The 27,486-nt window shown below is 39.4% G+C and overlaps 1 protein-coding gene across 2 annotated transcripts in view; it reads right to left on the bottom strand.

Annotated features, from left to right (window-relative positions):
* Positions 1-27,486, bottom strand: part of SKI (SKI proto-oncogene) — a 154,131-nt gene that overhangs the window by 120,889 nt on the left and 5,756 nt on the right. For both annotated transcript variants that reach the window (XM_087755561.1, XM_087755562.1), the window contains 5 exons: positions 26,957-27,158; positions 26,430-26,602; positions 23,175-23,260; positions 18,996-19,131; positions 17,939-18,033 (listed from right to left, as the gene is read on the bottom strand). The gene's annotated coding sequence lies outside the window, so the exon portion shown is untranslated. The remainder of the gene's footprint in view (positions 1-17,938; positions 18,034-18,995; positions 19,132-23,174; positions 23,261-26,429; positions 26,603-26,956; positions 27,159-27,486) is intronic.

The following is a 27,486-nucleotide window of genomic DNA, read 5'->3' as shown; positions in this document are numbered from 1 at the left end:
GGAAAATATCTCCGTGGAAGGGCCCTAACACCACAGTGTTTTTCTCACTCTCTCCCTCTTCTCCTCCCCCTCTCCATTGGCTTCAAGGCCAACAGCTCCTGGAACACAAACACTCTTGTAAACTTCTGAACCACACAGCCCTATGGTGGGTGGGTGTTTGCTCCCTGCCTGCCAGTTCCAATCCACCCACAGATTCCAAAGGCCCAGAACAAAAAGCAGACTCCATTTTCCATATTTAACAGGCAATTCGTTTCCCTCCCCATCACCTTCATTTGCAGAACTCGGTGCCTCTCACAAGTATCGTGTCCCATCTTTTACACATTCCCCAAGTGGAGGGTATCATGTTTATGCATATGTTTATAGAGGCATATGAAAAGTATATTCTAAATGAATTCACCACAGTCCCCCTCTGGTTTTAGATGCCTGCTTAGTCCGGAAGAACTAGGGATTATCAAGGACTGTGCTGCATATTGCAGCTATTTGACAAAACATTTGGGAAGGTCCTGTTGTGAAGATTGTGAAGAAGGAGAGTAAGTGAAAAATAAAAGCATGGGTGCAAATGTCACACATCAAAATTCCTACTGTAACTCACGTTAGACAGTAAATACTTTATAGCGGCAAACATCTAATTTCTCCCTGTTTGTATTGTACATATTCATTTCTAATTGTGACACTCCGGTACTGAAGTAAAACAATTTCTGCATGACCAGGATATTTCCTTCCCTCCTTTCCTTTACAGACCATCTGCTAAATGTCATCATTTTCACTGATCATCCCTTACAGTGAAACTGGGGAATGCCAACCTATCCAGAACCTGCAGAATAAGGTTTCAAACTCTCTGTTGAAAAAGACATATCTGAGAGTCAGGTGGTCTTTTTCAATCAAATATTTCAATTTGTCATCAACACAGATTCCGCTTACAGAAAATTATTTCACAAATGTGCACCAACTTCTTATCTTTTTGGCTAAAACAAATTTTGAAATGTTTATTTTTAAAGAGACCACAATTTTTTGTACATCTCTTAGAGATGTACTGAAATAAGTGAATTTTAAAACATCTAAAAAGTCACAAGAAAAAAGAAGTTTCATGAATCAGTCATATTTAATATGAACCAAACAAAAAATTTCACTGTCTGAGAAGGCCCGCAATGGACTCGTGTCAACAAAAATGTTCTCTTTTTTAATCAATGGAAAAATCAACTATTTACACACCACCTTTCAGGCCAAAGAGCTCAGTGAGGTGGCTGGGACTTCTATGGTATTTTCCACCTATCAAGTCCCACCATTTTCTAGATGAGCTTTGGGATGCTGCACAGCCTTGAAAATCTACCCCCTATACTACACTTCGTACAGACTGGGTACAGGTTTGATTTACATACTAATAGCTCATTTATAAGGTTATTTCAGGCTTTTACTGTGCTCCAAGTAGTGGCAAGATCTATTCTGGGAGCAGTAAAAACAAAATTGGTAATTATGAGACTGTAAATGGGGAGATGGTATATAGGTAGATATAAAACTTTCTGAAATTGCTGAGTTACATCAGTTGGCAGTTGGTGAAGATTTCTTAAGATAACCTTGGATAACAAGATAAGCGGGAGGTCATTCCAGCAGGGAATTCCACCCTCAAAAAAGCACATGGGAAGCAGAACTGGAACTGAATCTGGGTTCTTCTGGTGTTCCCAGGGCACCCTCTGTGAATCTTACTGCAGTGTTCTGGCTATAGGGAAAATCAGTCGTCACTCTTTGGATCAATAAGCTAATGAGCTCAGGGTTTAGTGATCATTTTCTCTTCATAAAGCCGTTCAGCATTTACAAAGTTACTAACCGATAAAACAGGAGAACAGCAGCGCATTTCACTTACTGTCTCTAGCCTGATTCAAAGAGCAGCAAAAACAAGTAAGTGGCATTTTTTCACTTGCCTGACGGCACAGAATAATATGCACTTCACCTTGCTGTCCTACTCCCCAGCCCTTTCCACCACTGGCTGAAGAAACAGACACCTTATCATTTACTGGACTTATTTCTCTTTTTTTTAGATCATAACATTGCCTTTATGGCAATAAAGATCAGACCTAAGCTCTTAGCATTAAGCACCCAAACAATAGTCTTGATTTTCAGTCAGGACATGCAACCAAATCTCTTAGTGATTCCTTAAAGATATGACTTGAAAGATGCGATTGTACCTTAGATGTATGTCTAAGGTAACAGTGCTACAAGATAGTACGATTCAAAAAAATCTAGGCTCTGCCATTCACTCCTTTGAGACAAATTTTGAAGGTGTCGTGGTATAACCATTTCTAAAGGATAATCCAATGCATAGAGCAAGACTACAATCATGCAGCATCTCTACCTTCAGTTGCCCAGTAGCTCGGAAGTCTTGTAGGGTCCAAATCATGGGAAGACTGAGAAAGCAAGTCCAGAGTGAGGACAGAAAAGCAGAGCTCCCCTTTCATAGGTTATTCCCACTCCAGCCATGCTATGTGATTTCAGTGAAAATACCCAAGTTCTACATTTTGAACAACAAAGACTAAGGAGCTACAGGACTGACCTCCACCTCCTGGGAGGTAGAGCCAGCTTGACTGTGCCGCATACAATCTTCTACAGTTTGAGAGAAACTCAAGACCAAGGAATAAACTGAAGAAAAAATGACAATAGCAGAATTTGGGAATGCGGGAAACATACTCTGAGGCATATACACAAAGCAGGTGCACATAAAACAGAAGAGATCTTTTCTTCCCTTTTAGCATCCATGACCTGGGCACAGATGATAAAGCAACCCCTCTCTAGAATGCTGCTCCTCTCCAGGGTCTTGCCTCTCCTTTCTCTGCAAAACATAGTGGTTTTATATCTGATCTTTTCAGTGATGGCAGCTAGCTATACTTGATTTTGTGGGTTTGGTTCAGCTAACTGATTATATTTTACCATGTTCATAGCAGCTTCTGCCACCACTACAGAAGAGAATCCCATAGATTCAGAAGTCGTCATTATTTTCTTAACTCCATTCACACTTCTCGGTTCCTGTCCGGCTCAGCTCCGTAGCCTATTTCCTTCTATATCTTTTACTTCTTTCCAAAGTACAGAACCCCTTGATCAATATACATCTCGTATTCCTCGCTATTCCTGACCCTCAGAGGATAATCATCTAGGATAAGATGCAGCCTTTAAGGTTACAGCAACTGATGCTTTTTGCTCCAGCAGTCCCTAGTGCTCACCAGGGTAGCAGCTATCATGCTAACACAATTCAGCAGGCTGTTCAGAGCAAAAGCTGTCTGACTCTAGTGCACTTAAGAACTGGCTTGGATTGTCACGGAGTGTGACTAATGGGCATACATCCATGATTAATATATGTAATGAACACATGACCTGTTTAAAACATGACTTGCTCTCACACTTAAAATTCACATTTGAATTGCAAGAAATCATCAGGCATCCTAGGAAATACAGGAGGTGAGGGGTTGCTAGAAGCACATGAAAGAGCTCTCCATCTTTTAGAATTTTTTCGCCCCAAGTTGCCTGGTATGTTGCTCGGGGCTGCCCCTCCCACCCACACACTCTGTACCTACATGCCCCAGTGGACGCTGCCAAACACCTCATATAAAAAAAAAAAAAAAAAAAAACAAACCACAAAACAAAGCAAAAAGACATGTTTGCTATTGCCAATAAAAAAATTAATTTACTGGAAAAAGTCAGAGTGAGAGAGGGGAATACAAGCTGGAACTCTTGGGATTCCCAAAGAGGCTTGCAGAATAGTCCTGTTAGGTGCCGCAGGGCTCCACAGACTTCTTGTCATTTACATTAACACAGAATCTTTAATTTCTCAACATATCCAGCAATAAGCAAACAAGGCATAGCATACACATCCAACAGAGGAAAGGATAAGAATACCAAGCCAAAGCCTTGTCCCTGTAAAAAGAGCAACTGAACTGTTGCTATACACCCGCAGCATTTCCTCCTAGCATGGTTCTTACACAGGCTATTGCCAAATAGTCACTATCACCATTCGAGGGAAGAAAAATCAGCACATTTAAGACAAAGTTAAACGTAAGACTTAAGCAAGGTATCCCCCCTAGCTCAGGGCTTATAGCCGTCCAGTGTATCCCAAAGCAATCAGTATCAAAGGAAATGAGTGTGCCAACCTTGCACTACAGGAGTTACTGATTAGCAAAACCTCAGCTTTGAGCTTCACCAAAACAAAGTGGGTTAACTCCCCTCCCTTGCCCTCCCACGCACACTCCATCATGCAGAGAAGCTGTGGGAATACTGATTTGATCTGCTGCAGCTGCTGTAGTGAGTAAAAGGGCAACAGAGCTGGGCTCTACAACTAGCATGTATCAACTTGCATGACGGTACGATTAACACTGCCTCATTTCCATTTCACCTGAAACCCATGTGCAACTTTAAGGCCAAACATTCCCTTCCTCAATAGCCTCTCACAGACTCCAGGGAATTCACATATCTTTTTTGTAATCTCTTCCATCTTTAAGATAATTTCTCATCATCACGGTATCCATATTTTCTAAATAACATTGATAGGCTTAAGTGCATCTTTGCTAGAAAGACTCTGTAAGACCTTATTATCTGCTAGGTGGGTTATCTCTAAGGCTTCCGATCCTAGTCTCTTTTCTTACTTTCTTTGGTACATACCTTACAACAGTTCAAGATCCAAAATCATGGCGGGGAATGAGCCCCACGGTGTGCTTGAAATTTATGCCTTGTTGTAAATTGATCCTCTATCTGCTGGTCTGACATATGAACCTGCAATTTATTTTAAAGGCCTGTGTCTCCTATAAATAACACACAGAGCACTAGGCACTCTATGGAGATAAGTGCTTGCATCATCGCTTCAATAATTCAGAACGTGCTGTCCTAAAAATCTGGAATTTCTACTCCTCTCTCACAAATTCGTATGGGTTGATCTCATATTTATTTTATTTATGGGCTTTCTGAATGAACCTGTGATTAAAGCATATGCACACTTCATTAGCATAATGAGATTTTTCTTACAAGCATGTAGTGAAAAAGAAACAAATTCATACCGTCATTTTACAGATGTGGAACTGAGGAACAGAGAGAATATACAACCGGCTTAAGGCCACGCTGCAGATCTTTATCAGAATCCAAATCTTTTACCAAGTCAAAATCAACTGCTTTAACCTAATGACTATTTTTTTCTAACAAAACTCCATTGATGTTCCTAGAACTATTCCCAAATGAACTTTATTGAGAAGAGAATCCAACAGTGAAAGATAGGTTTGGGGGTTTGTTTGTTTTGTCCCTAAGACCTCTTTCATACTCCAGTGGGCAAGACAGGCTGTTTTTTGAACAGACACTTCAGACACCTTCAGTCTGGTAGGATCAGGTAATGAAAGTCCTCCACAAGACTGGTATTCACTGAAGCGTCTGTGACTTAACATTGCCCCATTCTCTTTTTCAGGAAGACACTTAACGTTTTAGGTTCTCGACAGCTTAAATTATCAGACTAGTTTTTATGTTTCAAGTTTCTTCAATTTTTAATTAGCTATGTCAGAAAAGAGGAGTGCAAAAGCAAGCAACAAGAGATGTTAAGGCAGCAGGTTCTCAATACCACAACCCCCATGTCACAGCAGAAGGACATTTGGCAGCTTACCCTCTTCTAGCTATATAGAGCAGAAAGGCAATTGTAATGTTTAAGCGTGACTGGCATGGGTACTGCTCAAATGAGCTTACACTCTAGACTTTCAGTGAGTTTCACTTCTGTTTTCCACAGTCCTACACTTCCAATACTCCCTAAGTCTGTATGCATAGTATGTAGACAGATTAGACCCATTTCACTTGTCTTATGTGGCCCTCTGACAAAAAAATGGTCTCCAGAACAATTAGGGTTTAAGATTATTTTAAACGAATGATGAACTCACATTCATAAGCTTCTATACTATTCATAGGTATAGCATTTGTATTAAAAAAAGTAATAAACAGCGACTGTGAGAGGAAGTATTGCAGGAAAGGCTGGCCTTGCTTAGATTCCCCTTTTTCATCTCCACCCTTTCAAAAACTCTATTAGATTTCTTTTCTGCATGTGGCAGGCCTGAGAATGGTACTCTCTCTCCCTCCTTTCTACTATCCATCATGTAATCCAAAGCCCATCTTGAAGCAATGATCATGTCTGTACTGTGCATACTGCAGCATTACCACTAGGACCCAAGATCCACCAGCTAACACGCCAGCTGGCACCTTTCCCTCCCCTCTGCTTTCTTTCCCTGAGCAGGAGAAACCATTCATTGCCTTCTGGGGCTAGCACTGGACCCACACTGTTCTTAGTAATGAATGCAACCTGTTCTAACGAATGTGAAGCTTATTTGTGAGCGTGGAGCTGCACTCAATTGCCTGACATTTCGCATTTCTCACCATAAATCTGGGTAACACTTTATTTTAATTACCGGGACATTTTCTAACTTTTATTGTTTCTGGCAAACACAGGCAAAATGAGCTCATTCATTATATAAGGTATGTGAGCTATTTCTTCAGGGGAAATTGTGTTCTATATTATCCTTGCCATCCAACAAGATGCCATTCACCTCTCTTCTAGATGTCATAAGTATCACCCAGACTGAGAATAATTAACTAATCCTTTTCCTGAATGACAGAGACCTTGGAAGACGATATATCCATCCAGCCAGCCATCCACCCAGCCAGCCATCCATTCATCCTTCTACATTTCTAACACACCCATTAATGTAAGTAACTAAGCAGCAATACATCTCACGCCTTTTTCACACCTCCACTCCAAAATGGGTGTAGATACCACCTTGAGATCATACAAAGGAAATTCCAAGCTGCAAATTTCAGACCCTGATTTGATTTCTCCAAGGTAATTTTGATTTACATGTGTTACAAAGACCAACACAAGAAATAGCAGGCTGACAAAACTGATGAGCACTGCACTCCTCGGGAAGATGCTGTGTATTGAGGAGTAGGCATCAGAGACTGCAGTCAGGGCCCTGGAGAGAACCAAAGGATTTTACAAATGCCTTGAAGCCTCAGTGTAAAAATCCCTTTATATTCCCTCCCCCCAGCAAAGTTCTGTAACTTCACTAAGATGAACAGTACTATAGACTGGAGAGCTTGAACTCCCCTAGCTCTCCAAGGTCAAATCAGTAGACCTGCAGAAAATCACACTCAGCATCTCTGGGCCTTATTTGTCCCACAGCAATCAGTGCCAAATTTCAAACGGAGTCCAAACAAAGATTAAGTTTAGACTCCCTATCTCCATGATGATAATTTAGGGCCAAGATGCAGTAGGTGCTGAGCGCTCTGCAGGCAATATAACCTCTCACTTGTAAAACCAGGCCATAACTTTTCAATTAGTGAATTCAGACTGGACTGGAGAAATCATAACTCAGGCCACTTCTTTTGACAATTGTTTAAGCTTTAGGAATTGACTCCTGCTCTTGGACTGTGGAGCAATGCCTCTCCCCTTGTCTGTGCATTACATCCCCTCCTCAGACTGTACCTTCCTTGTTCATACTGCTGAGCCTGAGATGATGGAATTGGCCATTTGCCCAGGTGGAGGGGGGGAAAAAAAAGCAGTTACTGTAATGGAACGGCTTTCTGACTTTTCTGAATACAGTATGTGAAAATCCCATGCAGATAGCGCATAGCATGTTTAATGACTCACGCTCCGCATTTTCACCAGGGAAAAATTTCAGGCCTGCACTCAGTTAAAAGATGGAAATTTTTATAAAACTTCCATTGTGGTATGTTACCATCTGTTCAGAAATTAACAAAAACAAAACCTAAGTAAGTAAATTGGTTGATTTTCTTTCCTTCTTTTTCTTGTATCTGTTTTGCAGATAAGATGTGAATCTCTATGGGGGAATGTGAGCATATACAATGAGTACAAAAAAAATAGACAATTCAATCTAATTGCTTGCTGGCTTTGGGCAAATTTAAGTCCTGAAATGTAAACTATTGTATACATTATGGTCATTTTCTCATACAATGATCAGTAGTGTTTTGTATCAGTCAGGGAGTGAGAGAATTTTGTGTCTGTAAACATTAGCATGTGCTCAGCCCAAAAAAGCCCTCTCATTTGAGCAGCCTCCAAGGTCTTCTGATGAGACGACTTTACTGAAAAAGTGCTCTCTCTCTTGGGAACCAAGCCACTGAGGATTTGGATGAAATGTGTGTAACAACATAAAATTTCAAGTTTTGGTTGGAGAAAAAAAAAAAAAGAAGAAATTGCAGTTAGCAAATTTTGCCCCTTTCCTTTCTCCTTCATTCTTTCTAATGCTTCATAAAAACACGTAACTTTTTCTGCCTGTTTTTAAGCAAGAACATATATTTCTTTCTTTTCAGAGAGTTGAATTCTTGGAACTCATACCATTTTCATTTAGCTATTTTTACCCGCCCTGCTCCTTCCTGTATCCATGGAGTTTCATCAAAACATTGAATTCCAGTCTCTAATGACATAACCTTCCCCTTTCCTTCCTGTTCTCATGTCACCTCTCATTTTCTCACCAGCTCCATAGCCTTCTCTGATTTTCAGACTTTTCCTACTCTAGGCTTCTTATTTTCTTTATGTACTTTGCAACAGCACTGGCCTCTTCTCTACAGTGGGGAATATTAAGAAGCCACATACTTCTGCATAAGCAAGCAAACAAAACACCCCCCACCAACTGCCTCAGCTAAGGAGAACACCTTCTCTTCTTCCCTACTCTAGGGAAAAATCTGACTTCAATGACCCAGTTTTGTCTTACATCGGCATCAAACTGGAATGATTTGACTATAATCACTCTATGAGAGTCTTCTGCCATGTTTGGTATAAATCAGCTATAGGACAGCTATAGCGAAATGAATAGAACGATTATCTTGTAAAGTTGAGACAAAGGGACTGTGACATACATCTAACAACTTCACTGATTGTATTTAACAATTAAAAGTGAGATAAAAATGCTATTCACTGTATGTCTGAAGTTACTTAATGGATTAGCACAGCAAAATGTGCGTCATAGTCTGGCTCTACGAGATCTTTCCGCATGCATATTACGCTTTGCTACAGCTGTACATTTCTGCAAGACAGAGAGTTCCTGTGGTGTGTGACTTTTAAGGGTAAAGGTAGGAACAGCAATCTGGCATAAACATTCCTTCGCTTAGAAAAAAATTGAACTGCAAATGGAATTCATTTGCTGATTTGCAGGAACAACGAAGTCAAGCAACAAAACCTAGCAAACCATATTAAAAAGTATCCTCGCAAAGTATTTTTGCAGGAGACAGAGGTGTTCATGAACCAAAAAAAGAGGTGTAGAAGTTACAATTGCTCTAGGGCAAATTTTAACTGGTTTCCCCTCCTTATTAGATTTCTCATTCTCAAAAAATTGCCAGCTGACTTAGCAGTCATTGCACCACATGGGATTTTAGGTGCTTCTAACCATCTGTATGTATTTTTTCCATTTGTCTAACTAATTTTCCATTTTCAATTAATTTGTCTTAATTTGATCTCTTTGTCTATATAATTAGAGTTATCTTGAACATCAAGACAAGCCTTTATCTCAGCAGGAATATGGATAGCATATTTGGTCAGAAGCAAAGAATACAAGCTCCAGGCTATCACAAGCTCCATTGCCATTCTCAGCTGGCAATACTAAAGAAAGTTCTTGATGTTACAAATCATGTTTGATCCTGACACTTTTTCCTAATCTGGATCCTGAAAGTTCAGAGTCCTTCCAAAAGGTGGCACTGAAGTTTCCAGACAGGTTTGCTCTCAGAACACAACACACTCAGATTCAGACTAACAGTGCTAAGTTAATCAATTTGAGCTCGACGCTGACCATCTGCCAGGAATCGAAAGCCTATATATAAAACTGAATCCTGTAACGTGTCAGGTGCCCAAAATTTTCATCAAATTCAATGGCAGAGCCATTGAATGGGATTCAAGGATTAGAACATTAACTTCTACAGAGTTACACCTATCCATAACTTCCGTATGGGAATGCAGTGCAGAAAGATTACAAGACTAAGTCAGCAATTTCTCAGTCCTACAGTCTTAGCTCCTGGTGCCCAGCTAAGTCTTTTATCAACAGAAAACAGTCGGAAAGCTTTATACAAAAAGTTACGATCCTGCAAGATTCAGAATATTATTTGCACGATAAGCTGAGAAATTAGGTTTGAAGTCTTTCCTGTGTTTAAGCCTAAAAAGAAAAGCTTAGTAAGATACAGAAATGCCAAGTTTAGTCTTCCTACACACAGAAAACTAAGAGTCTGTTTGGATCAGTGCAGATTGTTTTGTGCTGGCCTACAGAAGCTCCATGGGGAGCACATCCAGGTTACAGAAAACATGTAAAACAGAGGTATATAACACAGATTTATACTGCCTTTCATTTTTTGTTCATACCTAAAAGAGCTCAATGACTAACAATATCAATAATAATGCTTTCTTTGAAATGTTCAGTCTTACCCACATTGGACTTCTGTATGTTCAGGATTCACCTGCAATTTATCCATATGTAATCTTTTTATGCCTCCCTTCCCTACTTGCTGCCTTGGATCATTGACATTTTTATCAGTTGCAAACAATTAGAAAGACACGTGGCATGATGGACTTAAACTTCAGAATTGAATCTCTGATTCTCCCCCAGGTTGGCAAGGCAATTTTCAGCAAGTGAATTCTCCCTTCTTTCTTCCATAAAGTGGAAATGCACGAGAGGGCTTCCTTTGTTAGAGCTTTACAGGGGGCCATATAAAGAGCTGTGTATTACAAGAGGAAACCGTCTACTGGATCATGTTTAACACTAGAAATAAGAGGACAGCTTTGTTGTGACCTACTGTGTTACCTACCTTAAGCAAGTTTTTGTGCCATGTTTTTATTCCTTCTCAAACCCATCATCAAAAGGAGCTACCCATTTAAATTGCCTCTGTGAAGAGAGACTCTTCTCACTCAGCAGCAAAACCAATGAGGTACCTAGAAGGGCTGGCTAGAAAAACTCAACAAGTTCACATGGATGCTTTGCCATTTTTGCCCATTACCCAATGCTTTTCCTTATATAACTGATTAATAAAGTCCCTGAAATTCTCCTGGAGATATGCCAGACCACAGACCCTGTTCTCATTTTATTTCAGTTCTAGGAAAAGCAAGCAACAAAACATTGCTTCTAAAAAGTTTCAGCTACTATTCCTGACACTTTGTTCCCACAGACATCTATCAACAACTGAGTGACCAGAAGGTCTGATTGCCTGGTTTTCAGAGGTGGGCGATGAGTTGCGTTTGTTTGCACTGGTCTCAGTCACCTGGGTGAACAGCTGTCCAGACTTTTTTTTAATGGATTTTGCTGCTTCACAGTTTAAGCAAATAGGAATATGCACTGTTTGTGCAATTTCAAAATCTTATTTGAGAGCATTTCATGTGCACTACAAATATTTCCTTATACCTCCATGTTTCCCTTCCTTTCTAGTGCTATGCACTGCAGTGCACTGGAACGCTGGCTTCCAAAGGCATCTGAAGTGCCCGTGAATCTGTCTAAACAAATACATGGACAGATAATCTAAACCAGAGCATTCCCATCTGTTGAATCTCTCCAAAGCTGACATTTGGTAATGACCATCACCTCCTAAAGTGCAGACTGCACCTCCAACTGAAGACAGTGCCAAGAATATTCTAATTTTCATTTGCAATATTTAACTTGGAAAGGCTTGGTGACAACTGCAGAGCAGAAGTTAACAGCCAGTTAGAATCGCTATTAGCATGCCCGAAGGAGGGGGCAGGGAGGGAAATAAGGCCAAATTAGCTGTGGTTTGTGAGCAAGGGAGGTCATCTCTGAAAAAAATAACACGATCCCAGTGGGATAAACAGTCCAGGAGATAAATCAGTAACCGGGCCAGTCATGAAATACAGGTTCTGCAAATATTTCACAGAGTAATGGAAGGGGAGCTAAGGAGCAAAACTGTATTGACTGGTTAGGTACAACATACTCAGAGGAGCATACAGTCTCTAGAAACATGACACTGGCACAGGGTTGGTGGTCAACTAACTCCAAGGGATTGCTAAACGGAACACAAATCAGCCAATGAAAGATAGTTCACACAAAGTTATGCTTAGTATTGTGTTGTCAGCGGCTGAGCAAAGGCCTCTGCACCTCAGCAGAGGAGGCTGTGTTGCTGATGCTCTATAGTAAGTCGAAGGTTACCTGCTTTATCTTGTAGAATCAAATTTTGCGTTCACTAAACCCACGCTAATTGTCTTTCCTAACATTTGGATTTTTAAGATGATGTTTCACAGACATTGGATTTGGTATAACAAGTGATGCTATTTGAAAAGTATAACAATTTGCCTCAGATGTTCTCAACAATGGACTCTGTTACTTAGCGCTCCCAGGTATCACTCACTGGAAATCTAAAGTGCAGAAAGAAATCCAGAAGGTCAATATAATCAGTAGGATTCTAAAAACTTTCTTCAAAAAGTAAGAGAACTTTGAAAACAGCACACACTCAAGCACATAAAGGAATCATTTTCAATATACTTTTCATTACACTAAGAAGATTCAAAGACTCTATCCTTCTTCTTTATTTTCTTCACAAAAAATGAGTCAGAGAACAGATAAAACCAGCACATTTTCATCATGAAGAGCTGCTCTGACTTCTAGTTTATATTAATTGATGCAGGGAAAGAAGGGGAAAATTTCCTAAAAACATAAGAAAGTAGTAACTGTTAAGTTCAGTATAAATAAGTAATCAGTTTAGTATTAAAAAAGATCTAGAAATATTTAGGACATGGGCTTCAACATGTCACGAGTGGAATCATACAATCAACATAAGCTACCTATGTTTCCCCTATATTCCAGATACTGTGCATAGATCTGTATTACTAATTTAAACAAGTCTGAGCTTGTTCTGTGGGAGTGTTTCATGCCATGTGGCCACGATACATGTCCACAACATCAAGTTACCCACCTCTAAAACAGGATGGCTGAATGCAAAAATGCCTTGTATAAATGGGCTTTGGCTCACAACAGCTCTTGAACCACAATCAGAAACTGGGGAAGTGCTAGCTGGCCCAGCCAAAACCATGCAAAAGCTCCTTCAACAACCTATCCACGTACAATGAAGTTTCAGAGCCCAGAACCCTTTCCCTGAACTGGTAATTTACCAGCATACCTGTAGCTTCTGATTTCTTTCTCTATTACTTGCAGAAGTTTTAAGTTTGGAAGCCACTATGCATATTGGCCATTTCCTGTTGACACAAGCAGTCAGAAGAGGGGAAACATCTGTAGATGTTGCTGTAACTTAAAGCTAGCGCTACACAGCATGGAAAGACAGAACTGTTTCTCGTGTGCTTTAGCTCAAGGGAAACCTCTGGTGCCACCCTGCTTGACGTGGCTTAGCTCAAAGCGGAGGACTAGGTCTAAACTGTCACAGACATCTTACAACATTCCACAAAATCTTTAAAGAAGTACTGAAAATGGGAAAAGTACCAATTTACTGAAAGAACAATGAAGTGGGTTCTACGAATGAAAGGCAAGGTAGAATATTTCCAGTTCCAAGTACTGACGTTATTTACCAGCTCAATAAAGAAGCACCTGGTAGAATATAATGTATAAACTTCATCTCAGGATTTCAACAAGTCCTCCATCAGGGTTTCAAAGCACCTACAGAAGTTACACTGTACTGACAAACTGAGGCAAAAGAAAGAAATGAAGTCATTCTCTCAAAAAACATACTGGATAGAAGCACAGATTTCCTGTGCTTTTAACCAGTCGTGAGCTCGCTGCCTCATCAAGCCTACGCATGTGATGGAAACTCATCAGAATCAAGGATCATTATGCAAGAAAGGGGACAGAAGAATGGCAAGACACATTCATCCAGCAACTCACTCAAGCCACAACTCAGAACAGGAAGTTTCACAGTCAGACTTTCAATTCCCACACCAAGTTAAATCAATCTAAATCAAATACATTTGAAAGAAAAGCTTTGAATGGAAAAAACAGTCTCTTTATGCCACCCACTACCAGAAAGATTATTGTTCTTGCTTCAAAACTATTTCTGATTTAAAAGCTACTTGAATTTAGAAATCCAGGGATTGGATTATTTTCTCTCTGTTTGAATTTCTACACAGGAAAACTGAGTAATTTGTACAGTTAGCTAAGCCAAAAATAAAAAAAAAAAAAGCCAGGAGAAGGATGGCCACTACTGGATTAAAATAAATTTATGCTGATAGAATAACACTGTCAAAAATCACACAGGAACAAGCATTTTTAAAAGTCTTAAATCAGGCCTTACATTCCTTTTTTTTTTTTTCCTCTCTCAAAAGCTTACTTCTCTGATCCACAATAATTTTGGGAGCAAGCCGTTGTATCTTGACATCAAAGGTTGTTGGTGATATTTTCAGCACAGGAATTGCTGGAATGTATCACATATAGTGTCCATCATCCTCTTCCTGACATTGGCCATGACTAGCTGCTTCACAGAAAAGTTTAAGACACTTCAAGAGGCACCAATCCAAAAAAGTCGTCCCTCCTTCACCACCAAGAGTTAAAAGGGTTCTCGTTTCCTCTCTGATGTTGCTGTATTTTGTTTTAAAGATCATTACTGTAACAAATCTGGGTGTTCTTGCTAGCCATACAAACATCCCATCATTTCTGAATCCTTCCACACTCTCAACTGTATATCCAGCAGTACGCAGTTAAATATATATATGTATGTATTTGGGCTTCATGGTACATGTCACAAGCTCCAGTCTGTGCTTCCACATAGAAAGGGAGCTGAAGCAGGAAGGGTCCACTTCTGCCCTCTCTTTTTTTCTGTGCATTTATTACCAATGAAGGTTATCAGACATGACAGCCCTGGAGACTGAAGTCCTTTGTCTACACAAAAGGTCTGGTTCTGTCAGCAAGAGGGTGGGACTTCACTTTTACACTATTTCAACAGATGTTTCAATCAACAATGCCCTGAGAAACTTCCAAGAACCACCAGCAAAAGTCAAAGGAATGAGCAATATTAAGACTAACTAGTCAAGGTTCTCTCTGAGAACTCTTTCTGAGAACTACCAAGGAAACCAATTAAGACCAATTGCATTTGTCATTTAGGCTGGAACACATCTGAGACCATGTAACTGCTTATTTACGGGTCACTTAAAAATAACCCTATAGAAAACAACCATTAAGTTGCTACTAGCACATACTGGATTTGAAACAGCAATTAAAGTTTCTCATTTCATTAGCAAAGCAGTCTGTTAGCAAAGCACACCAGTCCTCACCAAAAGCAAGCTTACAAAAGCTAGGGTAGGAAAAGGGTTACCAACATACATGTTAAAATGTCAACAAGATATGCTGTGCACTCTGCTCCCTAGAGTGATTTTATTATTATTTTTCCACTAGCAGCAATTCCACAAGTACACAGGAGTCAGAAAAAGAAATCGAATGGAAGCAGTTGTGAAACTGTGCCATCTACTTTTACCATCCACATGGAAAAACACAGAAAAAGAATAATAGGCATACACTGGGAAAACAAACAAACAAACAAACACAAACAACTAGATTAAGTCCTTAAACTTCTTTTTTTCCATAGTTTTTAAGGAGATAAGAGTACATTCTGAACGTATAAGTTCTCCAGAAGCACTGTCTCTTTAAAGTCGGAATGTGACTTTTTTTCACCCACAAGAAAAAGTGCAGTTTCCCAGGTTCTTACTGGAAAGTTTTCTTGGGAAAATATTCATTTCCAAAGCATTGTTTTTACACTTTTGGTTCACTGGTTGTATGGCTCTTATAATGCTTTAATAGTGTTTTTACTTCACGAATGTTTGTAATAACTTAATCCATCCTATTTCCTACAGTATCTCCTTTTAAGGATAATTATATCAATATGCTTCTGACATTCCGTAATCCAAATAATTTCTTTTTTCTAGAGTTTGTTCTCAGTTGGGTGATTCAAAACAAGACTTAATTGTACGTTCCTGGCCCTCACAATTTTCTGAAAAAGCTGCTGCACAATAAAACTCAATAAATGACCCAAAAAACATTGGAAACACGGATAGTTCTGCGGAGCATTTTCTTAAATTCTCACAGCTTTCTTTTCTAATAGGAGAGTTCAAGATTAGCTATAATCTGCTGCATTTTCCAAGACAAGAAACTCATGTATACATTTTGTGTACACCTGCCGTAAGGAAGCTTTCTTTGTTTTGCTTTTTTTCTTAAAAAAAGCTGCAATGGGATGTGTTCTGTGACAGGCTAAAAATATATACCCATAATTAAATGCTTTTGCATATGGCATTTAATAAAGACCCTAACTGTATCTATTTACAACAGTAAACTATCCAAGAACCGAAGCAGATTGAATAGGCTTACACAAGTCTTTTCCAAAGGCTACATGTGCTCTTCTGCAGACGAGATACATTGCTCAGCTCAATTCTTCCCAAACTTCTGCACTATTTTGCCACAGTCAAGCCTCAAAACTTTCCACAGATTCTTGGACCTCAGGAATTAAGATACTTTGTGGTTCCACAGACTGGTTTGGGAACTACTAGTTTATCACTTCAGAGTTTAGCTCCTCCTGTCTACACTAAGGCAAAAATCAGGCCTCCTCTGCTGCCTTTTCTGATGCTCCATTTAATAATATAAGCTTGCAAAATAGCTTTAACAGGTCTGTTGCACTTGATCCTTATTTAGAACATTCTGACTTTAAATGTCTGTAAATTATTAAATTTAATGACAGTGATATCTAATCATGTCAAACAAGATCTGGTCTTTATCGCGTAAGGTACAACACTGCCAGTAAGCAGTCCTTCTGCTGATGAGTTTGCAAAGTATGGGAGCGATGTAGAGATGAAATGACTCACACAGAGTTAGTGAAAAGGCCAGCTTCAGGACTAGTGACAAAAGCAGGTTTCTCAAAGCAAAGATCAGACTCCATTGTACTTTTCTGTCTCCACATCAGATTAAAAGACAACACTGCAGACTAACTAGAAACATCTGGCTTTAACGCAGCACTAGCTTTTATTGCTATTTAGACTACAGAAACATTCTAGGACAGTCAGAATTTTGGTAGGTCTAACATCTATTGTCCTCTCAAAGGTCCTTTGCTTAATACTGAGTGAGGGAAGTGGCAAAGCTGCTTCTTAGCTGTTTATAAAGGAAACCAGAAGATCCTCTGATAAGATGCTATCTTCTTTCCTTCCTCTCACTGTATTCACTGTGCAACAGGGGAATTTTAGCCTTGTGTTCCCTGTCCTATACAGCAATCAAAGGCTCTAAAGGGGACCCTCTAGCACACAAGATCAGACTATTACCCATTAAGTCTCTTGTTCTTTGTAACATTAGAGATGCTTCTATAACACATCCAATATGTATCTGGTGAAAATTGTTACCAGAATGTTTCAATCTCAAGCTCCCTCTTTCTGTAAATCAGTTACAGAAGGAAACCAACTGACAGCACTTGACAACATGAAGCATGGTGCCAGAATGCAAACCGATAAAGTTTCTTCTTCTTGAATGTGACAAAACGCTTATTTTAAGCATACTGAGACAATAAAGTGCTGATTAACAAGCAGCATGCTAATAAATAGAGAAGATGCCGAAGGTGTGCAGTCACAAGTATGAGAACAGCTCCACATAAACATACTGAAAGTTAGCTTTGAAATAACTCACCTTAATACCAGTAACAGAGTATCTTCAGCTACATGGAGGACTGACCCAGTGTCACAGACATATTTTTCTGAACTCATTAAGTGTAAATACATGTGTAAGGTTTATTTCTCAACTAGCTAGCTTATAGCTGTCTCAGATATATCTACACCATCTGTAGTCATGTCTTTGCTACGTTATCCTGGTACAAATGGGTATATTCAATCTTCAGGGATTGCTAGTGAGTGATTACTTAGCTAGAAATTATGATACTCTATTCGTAGATAGCCTAATCACACGTTAACACTGTGTTCTCAGAAATTAATATAGACAAAGCTGAAAATAATACTCACCCACAGAGTCTAAAAATAAGCACCAAAATTTCCCCTCCTCGCATCTGATTTTTGTTTCCCCTCAGGTGATGACACCATTCTCCTTTCCGGCTCTCCTGAAATGCATCATGTGCTCTGGGTCACAGACTGTTCTGGGGAACTTTTTTTTTTTTATGTAGGGTTATAGTTTTGGGATGTACTGTGCGAGGCAAACCAAGGGTCTGTTTATTAGACCAGAATAAACAACAGAAGACACTGGTTTAACACGGCCTCCAAGAATTAGACCCCTAGAAACATATTTAAGTATATATAAATAAGATAGGAAGCATAGGCATAAGCGTGATATGCACTAATTACAGTAAATGTGGCATTTTCAGCTGCACTACCATGAAGAAATACACTCCTTCAGAATATTTTTGGTATGACAGACTCTGTTTAGTTTAGCCCTGCAGCTCAGCCCATTTCAGACTTCCAAAAACAACCCAATTAAAATACCAGAAGCTTATTGAATATTGATTGCTTTAGACCATGCAATTTAATGCAGCCTTGTTTCATGCAAACACAGGAATTTTGAGAGCACAAGATCCTTAAAATCAGTAAAAAGGGTAATAATTTAACAGGAGCACTGCAGAAAATACTTGCAGTTCCCGCCAAGCAGACAAGCTTTCCAACAAGAGGAGAAATGGAGAGAAGTCCAAATGAAACTACCTGACAACAAGAAGTAACAATCCTAGTTTTGGGGCAGCTTCATACGTACTTCTGTAGTACTGATATGTCCTCATACATATACTTTATGAACTAATAAATTCTCCAAAAACGTCTTATGAGGCAAATACAACAAGTTTCCATCTCCCAGATGAAAAAAGTGAGGTCAGTAGGTGTGAATACAGATGGAGCTGGTTCTAGAAGTGGGATGAAAAAACTGGAGTTCTGGGATTATGCTCCAGACTTGCTACTTTTGTGGTATTTTAGAGAATTTGGTGAAGGGAAGGGAGAATAATCAGTTTTTCATTACACATTATGTATATATGCATGCAATCCCTGACATAACATGTCCCCAACCTGGTCTAGGACCTACCTCAGTCCACACAGTAAAACTCCTCATGCCTAGAGGACTGCAGCAGAAATCCATGGTGGCGATTCTCTGCGTGGACGGCACACCATAGGAATAATGTCATGCTGCCAGATGCACGCTCTGTTACATTCTTCTAGTCCTGAAGGAAAAACACTTTAAATTCAGTAATATATAATATTCCTGTTAATGTGAGACAGGAGACTGGCAACATGCCACTAACAGAGCCAAGCAATGGAAAAAACAGAGAACTAGTACAGTCTCACAATGTGAGGCAGACAGACCTATTGTAAGCTGTCTCCATCCTTGGGGCTGGATGGTCCGGGCTGATTTATGAGCACAATATTTACAACTAACACACATGAAATACATTATGAGTAGAAATAAATCTCCCAACATGCACAGACAACAGCTAAGATAAAAGAATGCATATGGTAAACTAGGTGAATGTTTGTCATTAGAAGTGTGGTACTAAAGCCAGAGCACGTCTTTGGGGCAAAGGAGACTGTATATTTGCACTTGTGTTTATCAGTACTCTGGAAGACACGAGCTATTGGGCAAAGACTTCTAGAAAGATGTCCCATCTTTTTATTTTTTTTTTAGCGAATTCAAAGCTGATGAAAGACACTGTGTTGAAAGCCCTCGGGAGTAAAACGCTGCTTGAAAGGAAGATTAGTCTTATGCCTATGCAAAGACCCAGTGAACAACAGGCCAGAGTTCAGTTCTCAGGTCTTGCATTATCTCAGGCAATATCCTTAATTTTTGTGCACCTGTGTTCCATCTCATAAACAGGTATAAGTATGAAATACGATAAGAAAGGGCTACTTCATTCTGACTTACTGTATCACACGACAGGCCGTAGAAATTCCCTGAATTCATTCCTAAATTAAATCATCACTGAACAGACAAACTCTTCAGAAAAACAACCATCCCTTACTAAATAATGTGACTAGCAAACGGGTATGTCAATTCTAGTTTCTCTGTAATTAAAAAAAACAAAACCCACTCCCAAAAGAACCAATGACAATTTCCTACTGATCACTCCTGTCTTTTGAACCTTGTACAGCAGACTACTCCAAGCAGGCTTCTCTAAATCTCATTTGGTTTTAGAGGGAACGTGAGGCAGCTATCACTTAAATGCATCTATATTTGACATTTCTGCCTGCAAAGCTGCATTCATCATATTTCATCATGTCCAGCCAATCCAATTAGGCCAAAACTGCTTCTTATAAGGACCTGGATTCAGCTCTTCCTTTGACACTAAGGTTTAACAGTGCCATTTTTTTGCAGCTCTTTGTGACATTGACTCTTGCCTGGTGAGATCTGGATAGAAGCTAACCAACTCATTTTAGGCAGGGCACATGACAGCCACAGAGAGCTGTGAAGCTGCTACTTTTCCTCACAATCTTCTGATAAAACATCTGATTCCAGTATGGTATGGCATACTAACAAAAAACAGGCTAATAATGGAACCGGTCTGGTACAAACCAGAGTGACTACTTCAGCTAACTAAACATACTTCCTGTCCTAAACCAGCATCCTAACACGTTGTTTCAGTTACTACACATCTCTCTCAGAGTACTTTCCACTGATGAATTGAAGGAACAGCAAAGTGGATTTGGGGAACAAGAGAGGTCATCTGGGGAAAATACTCCACAATCAGCCCAATTTTAAATTCACTCATGAAAAGAACAGTAGCATAAAGTTACTGTTTGATAGCAGTACTGTTCAGATGTGGCAGGAAGGTATCGTCTTTTTTTTCTTTAAGTAGTCTAAATCGATTTGATTTACAGATGCTGGGAGCTGTGAAGTGACAGCCAAGGAAGGCAAACACCTACTTTAATATCTCTAACTAGGTGTTGCAGTTCTGTCATAACAAGATATACTCCAGGCAGAATGACCTTTCACATTGACAATGTCACAAGATAGTTTCAGTTCAGTGGGTATAAGACAAGATAAATAAACCAAACTCAGCCTATGTCTGATACAATTAAATAACTGACATATGGAAAAAAAGAAACTATAGCTCTACTGTATTTTACTGTCAGGTCTTCTAAATTAGTCCCATTTTGTATTTCTTTTATCAAGTTAAGCACTGATGAAGGACAGAGGGAGAATGAATATGAAAAAGGAAGGCATTTAGGAAGGAAGGGTAGCAGAGACATACCGCCTATTTCCAAGACATTTCCATAATGCAACAAAATTATTGCACCATTAGATTGGAACTAAAATACACTCCTCTCAGTGAAAAGATTTATACTTGCCTCCACAGCTTTGATTATACCTTCAGATTTACTAGATTTTCTTTCTAAAACACTAGCTAGTCCTTAAAAAAAATTGCAAAACTAACTAAACCCACTATCCACATTTGTTGAAACAATAAGTAAATACTCATCTGTCGAATTACATTCTATTTTAAGTTGATTTTACACACCATTCTAGTTATGGATACCATTACACCACATTAACTACTATTGGTAATTCTGCCCCACTGTTTTGTGGTTTCATGCCCCCTAAACAAGACATGTGACCTTCTGTAATTACTACAGCTATTACTTATAGATTTTCTTTTTTTTTTTGTGGAGCCCTTTAGTATGTTGGTTTCAAATGAAGGAACGATCCACAGCAGACAGGAGGAACTCAAACTGCTATAGGCTATAATACTGTGAGACACGCTAAAAAAAAAAAAAAAAACACCACCACACACAACAACAAAAAAACACCAAGAAAGCAAGAAAGCAAGCAAGAAAGAAATATGAAAACCTCAAGCCATATTTGATCCTAAATTCAGAGCCAAAATCCTTTAAAGTATGGGGAGATTATACAACTCCCTCAGCAGAATTCTAGGCTGGGCCACAGAACCCACAGCTTCATGCCATCAAACCTAATCTTTGTTTGAGATCTGAAACATTCTCTCCAATAGTTTTCAGTCACATTGCAAAATTGTGAGAGGAAGATGAAAGGCAGATTCTCCCCGCCTCTCTTACACTAACCCCAGGGCCTAGAAACATCAGGACTTGATTTAACCAAACACACACTGGGCCAGAAAAATGATGAGTGATACTAGGACTTGACTTACACACAAAAGACTTCATCTGATTCACGGTTTTCCAACACAATCATTGGATCACCTCAAACCCTTGAGCTGATTGTGCCCAAATTAGATAGCCAGCCAAAAAGCATCCCCTTGCTGGCCAAAAGGACATCAAAGTCAGCAGAGTCTCCATCAGTCAAAACGCTTCCTCACGGGGGAAAAGCACACACATTACCAAATAAACAGCAACTTCACAGCTTCAAACAGGCAACATCTTCAAGAAGCTAAGCCCCTGAGGCCTCCTCCCTATAAAGCAGCTCATCCTTGCAGAGCTACTACTCAGCTGAACTCCTCTCCACTCTGTCTCTCTTCCAGCAAATTCACTGTCTCAGTCTGTACCACATAAAGGCTGAACCAAGCTAAATCTGCTGGTTCCCAAACAGGCTCCTTAAGCCTCTAGCAAATCAAGAGTAGGGTATTTGTTTCTAAATCTCCAAAGGAGGATTAGGCAGGGAGATTATAATCCTAACCAGTCTCACACCTGCCACTCATTCTCAGTGAAGGAGAGATGCATTTTACTATCTGGAAATTACTAGCAGAAGAACCCCTTTGTCTAAGGTTAGGATATCACAGATTACAGATGCTCGCTCCCTTGTTTCTTGGCTGCATAGGAAAAAAGTTTTCTTTCTGTGAAACAAAAGAGTGGATATAATTGTTTGTCTTAGTTCCAGTGACACTCTTCCTTTCCTTCGTCATCCTTTTTTGCTGGTACTATCTATCAATAATTGTGTCTGATCTGAGGAAGAACTAGAGTAGTTGGGCTATCTTCTGAAAATTTCTCCCTTCATCTCCCTCTACTTAACAAAACATAAAATAAGGTCAATGAGAGACTTTTTCATATATGCTGTTCAACTTGCTTTGATCATAAACTCTGTATTTTACATGATGTTTACATATAAGTCCTATTGTAATGACATCAGAGCCTCCAAATACAATCTCAGCACAAATTAAAGTGGTAATGTTCAGAGAACCATTTATCTTTATACGACTGTAGGAGTTTCAGCAGTGCTGCCGTTATTTTTGAGGGGGAATTGTGCAGGCTTCTTGTCAATTTGGTTTAGGTTGCCTAAATGAAGCCAGATTACTCTTACCATCTCCAGCGGCTGCTGACTGCATGTACTGCCTTCTCTACGTTTAATCCATTGGCCAAGAGCAAAACAATATTCCTTCGGTGCACCTATGACAAATAGGGTATGGGAAGGAATAAAAAAAAAACCACAAAAGAAAGAAAACCATCACTTGCGGCATCTTTACATGTAATAGTAACAGTCTCTTGGTGCCATCATCAGCCATGGCATTTCATTCACGCAGAACACTTGTGGGCACATCACATATGCTTTTCCATTCAATGTATTTTTAAATGTTTCCCAGGCAACTGTTTCAATACAATATGCCTCCCTGGCAACCTGGTACCCACAAATGCCATGCCAGTCTCCCCAGTCCTCTTTTTAGGTCTTCCCATCTTGGCATATAAATGTCACAAGGCTTGATTTTCTATATGCAGCCACACAGGTACCGATCTGTCCTTATACTTGAAAAGGTAAGGATGAACTGAAAAGATGAGTTGTGCACTGGACTCTGCAGATTAACAAACTCAGGCTCTGGTAAGCTACCAGAGAAAGCAGGTTTCAAAGGCAATGACTTTTCATTGAAAACACTATGTCACCTACAACTAAAATGAGGAAGAGCCTACAAACTGTCTCCACTCAACTGACCTCTCTGGAAACAGCAACGAGCCTGCACTTCTCAAACTGAAACTGCATGTCATCTTTATTCTCCTGACTATGCTTAAAGGAAGTCTTACACAGCCTTCATAATTTTGTGGCTTGAACTGTAACACATTATGTTGATGAAAATAGTCAGACTTTCCCATTTCAGTACAGACAGTGATTAGCACTATACTGAGCGAGCCAATATGATTGAGTTACTCTTTCCAGTGCTACATTTGCTGCCACTAGGCTGTAGAGGAGACACGCCGTAAAGTCCATTTGCTGCAGAAGCTTTCACTGATGCTCTACTATACACACTTCCATCTCCCGTGGCATCTTTGGAGACATTTTCCTTTATGACATTTAGCAGAATGGACACACTAATCCTTGAGTGAAGTCACAGACTATTTGACAAGGACAAAAAATTATCAACATATATGCCTAAACCAAGCACTGATTAGATAAAATAATTAAAACATAACAATGTTTCCATTTTCTAGCAAGGCACCATGTATTTTGAACATTTTTATCTGATACAGGAGCTATCACTACAGACTGCAGAACCAAAAATACTTCAGAAGGAATAAGACTATCGGCAAGCATCAGTCACCATCAAAAAAAAGTTTTAATAAAAACTGCATATGCTTTAGCCTCAAAGTGGCACATTCAAAAAAATAATAGCTCATGCATGCAATTACATCAGGCTCTGAGAGAAACCTAGCAGAAACTATGGCATCTCTTCTTCATTGATTACTCCATAACAACAGCTGAAAATTACGATTTTTCCAGGCTATAAAATGCCTAGCACTCCAAATTCTACACCGGCAGCAAAAACCTCCTCCCTGTCTGTGAGTTGTTGTATCTGTAATAGAGACCCTGCATTACCAGGCTTTCTAATTCTTCCCAAATGCAGAAGCTCTCATTCAATGTTGCAGCTGTTGGGTAGGAAATCAGAAATAGCAGAAGGCGGATTAGTTGATAATGTACCAGTTCTTCCCCAGCAAATGCTGGCACCTGCGTTTTACACTCTCCTCTTTCCCTCAGCCCAGGAAAAGATCGCTTGGTTGGTTTGGCAGGCAATTTATAGGCTTTAGTGATTGCGGAATTGCGAAAGGATTAGAATATGTTATAATAGCCCTTTCTTCCTGAGAGCAAAAGTTAAAACTGAGGCCCACTTTACAGCAAGAATCAGGGACCACGTAAGTAAAGATTAAGCGTGTGCAGCCTGATGAGACTCTACAGGGAATAGATAACTACACATGCTGGCACTCCATTTACAAGGAAATCCCTAAAGATAATCTGTAGAAGCATTTTGGCTTCCAAAAGCTCAAATCCCTTGACCACTGGCTCAGATCCAGTCAAGGCTGCTGATGATAAAGACTACTCTTTGCATTTCTATGAGAATTTTTTTCTAAGATCACAAACGATTCTAATTATTAAATTATGCAAGGCACAAAGTCAAGCAAGAAGTAATAGCATTTCCATGTCAGTGGAAGAAACAGTAGATACGATCTTGTACAGCATGGCAGAACCAAGAACAGGCCCTCTTCTACACTTCACCTTCATGCTGTAAGTACATTATTAATTCTGGAAAGATGCAGATGAAAAATACTGAGTGCACATAATGGACAAAGATTTCTAGAATGCCAGTTTCAAATCTATAGGTAGTTACAGAAGCAGATAGAGCAAGAGTGAGAACATTCACTGACATGCCTGCCCTCATAGGTTATAATGGGTATGCATTAAACAGATAACAATTGAAAAAAAAATAATCTTACAGCATCAAGTTTTCAGTTAAATCCACAAAATACAAAAACACCTACAAGCTAGAGTTGCTACAGAAGCAAGGTTTTTCCCTTTTGCTTTGTACAATCAGCAGCTGCAGTAATAATTTTCACTGTTCTTTTTATTATATTCTTTCATCTGTGGCCCTTATTGCACAATAACCATTTTTATGCTCACCCATAATAAAGCTTTTGCAAATGCTATAATGCATGACTCACAGTACTAACAGTACCACACAGCAACACCTTCAGCATGAAAAACAGACTACACTTCTGATTGCTGTTTCAGGAGAAGTCGTATTTGACAAAATAAATCTGTTGGTACAATGCATGATTTAGGAGTAGAGGATTGTCAAAGTAGTATCCAAGGGGTCATAAGACATATAAACCACTAACACATCACAGGAACAAAAGAAAAAAACCCCGTGGCATAAACAATCATTAACATAGATGATACACCTAGAAGTAGGTAGAGGCCTGCAGACATTAGCTCAATCTGATAGCTTTCACTGCCCCTCAGATTTCTTTAAAGCAAGTTTTTTATATTGTTTGCTGCCGCCAAGTGGCGATAATCAGTGCTGTGTCTTATAATTCATAGCAGTCATTAGGGCTGGCAAGTAAAAAACCCCAAAATGAAATACTTTTTGGTTTGTCTTCTTCAATTACCATCAGCAGTTGTGAAATCAAATTTCTACATAGCTGATTCCCTCTTTCAATCTACACTTTTGCTTTATTTATACACACTTCCTCTTGCTATTCTTTGCTCTGTGTCTGCTCCCATCACCATCCTTCCTTCTACAGCAGGCTTAAAATCTTCAGATTCAAATTCACCCCTTGCCTCTGTTCAGCTTACCTTGTTCCGCCCGAAACTTCTGGGAGAATGCCTCTCCCACCAAAGAGGGAAAGGAGGACCTATTTCCTGGAATCTCATTTCATCTCACTGGGAAGCAGCTTCTAAATGGCAACAAAAATGAAAGGCAGAACACTGTTTGTAACCATCCCGGTATTTCTTGGGTATCGAAGTAGCTGTAACAAATATTAATAGGGGAAAATGTTAGTCTGCATGACAGCGATTGGCTTTTCCATTGTCATTTCTTTCTTCCTGAACTTCATTCTCGTTTTAATCTGCCTATCACATAGAAGAAATGCTAGCACTCTAGTATGACTATTGTTTTTTTATTATTTTTATTTTTCAGCTGGACTATCTATTGCAGAAACTTACACAGTTCTCATTAGTAACCAAACACTTTACACTTCGAAGATTTTTATTCTCAGACAAAAAAGGAAACCCATTAACACTTTTTTTAATGTTATAAGATTAGTTATTACATACGGTAAAATACCTCACTACAGATATGGACTCAGAGAAACAAAAATTACCTGAGTTAACATAAAAAAGCTGTAAGCTGGTTTGAGCCTCCCAGATCTCTGGCTGCAGTCTAACTGGATCATCTTCAGCCTATAACACAGTTGGAGGTGGCTCTCTGGCTGTACCTGTCACTTCTCGGGTTAAATCTACCAATCCAGTTCAGACGTGAATCTATGAACTCTGGTATCTGAATGCCATTTTCCTGATTCAGATCTGTTCAAGACACGTAGAAACTCAGGTCAACTGTTACTGAACACGTTTTTGGTGCTCTGTGTGCCCAACACAATAATTCACAGGCGTAACTTTTAATACAGTGCTGCAGTCAACACTGACATCTCCTTGCTAGTCTAAAGAGGGTGAAACAGTCCACAAGACATTCAGCACCGCAGAAACACAGTTATAGAAAAGGAACGTGAATTTGGATTCATCTTTTACCAATTATTAATAAATTGGTTTTATGAAAAAGAGTGCTCTGTACCTGCTCTCCCTCATAAACACCAGTTATTAGACAAAAAGAATTTTTTATTTCCTTGTACAATTA

Source organism: Nipponia nippon, unplaced genomic scaffold (assembly GCF_047370975.1).
Source record: "Nipponia nippon isolate SJK-2023a ecotype South Korea unplaced genomic scaffold, ASM4737097v1 scaffold_19, whole genome shotgun sequence".
NCBI classification, from domain to species: Eukaryota; Metazoa; Chordata; class Aves; order Pelecaniformes; family Threskiornithidae; genus Nipponia; species Nipponia nippon.
The sequence above is the reverse complement of the archived record's forward strand: the minus strand, read 5'-3'. Positions and strand labels throughout refer to the sequence as shown.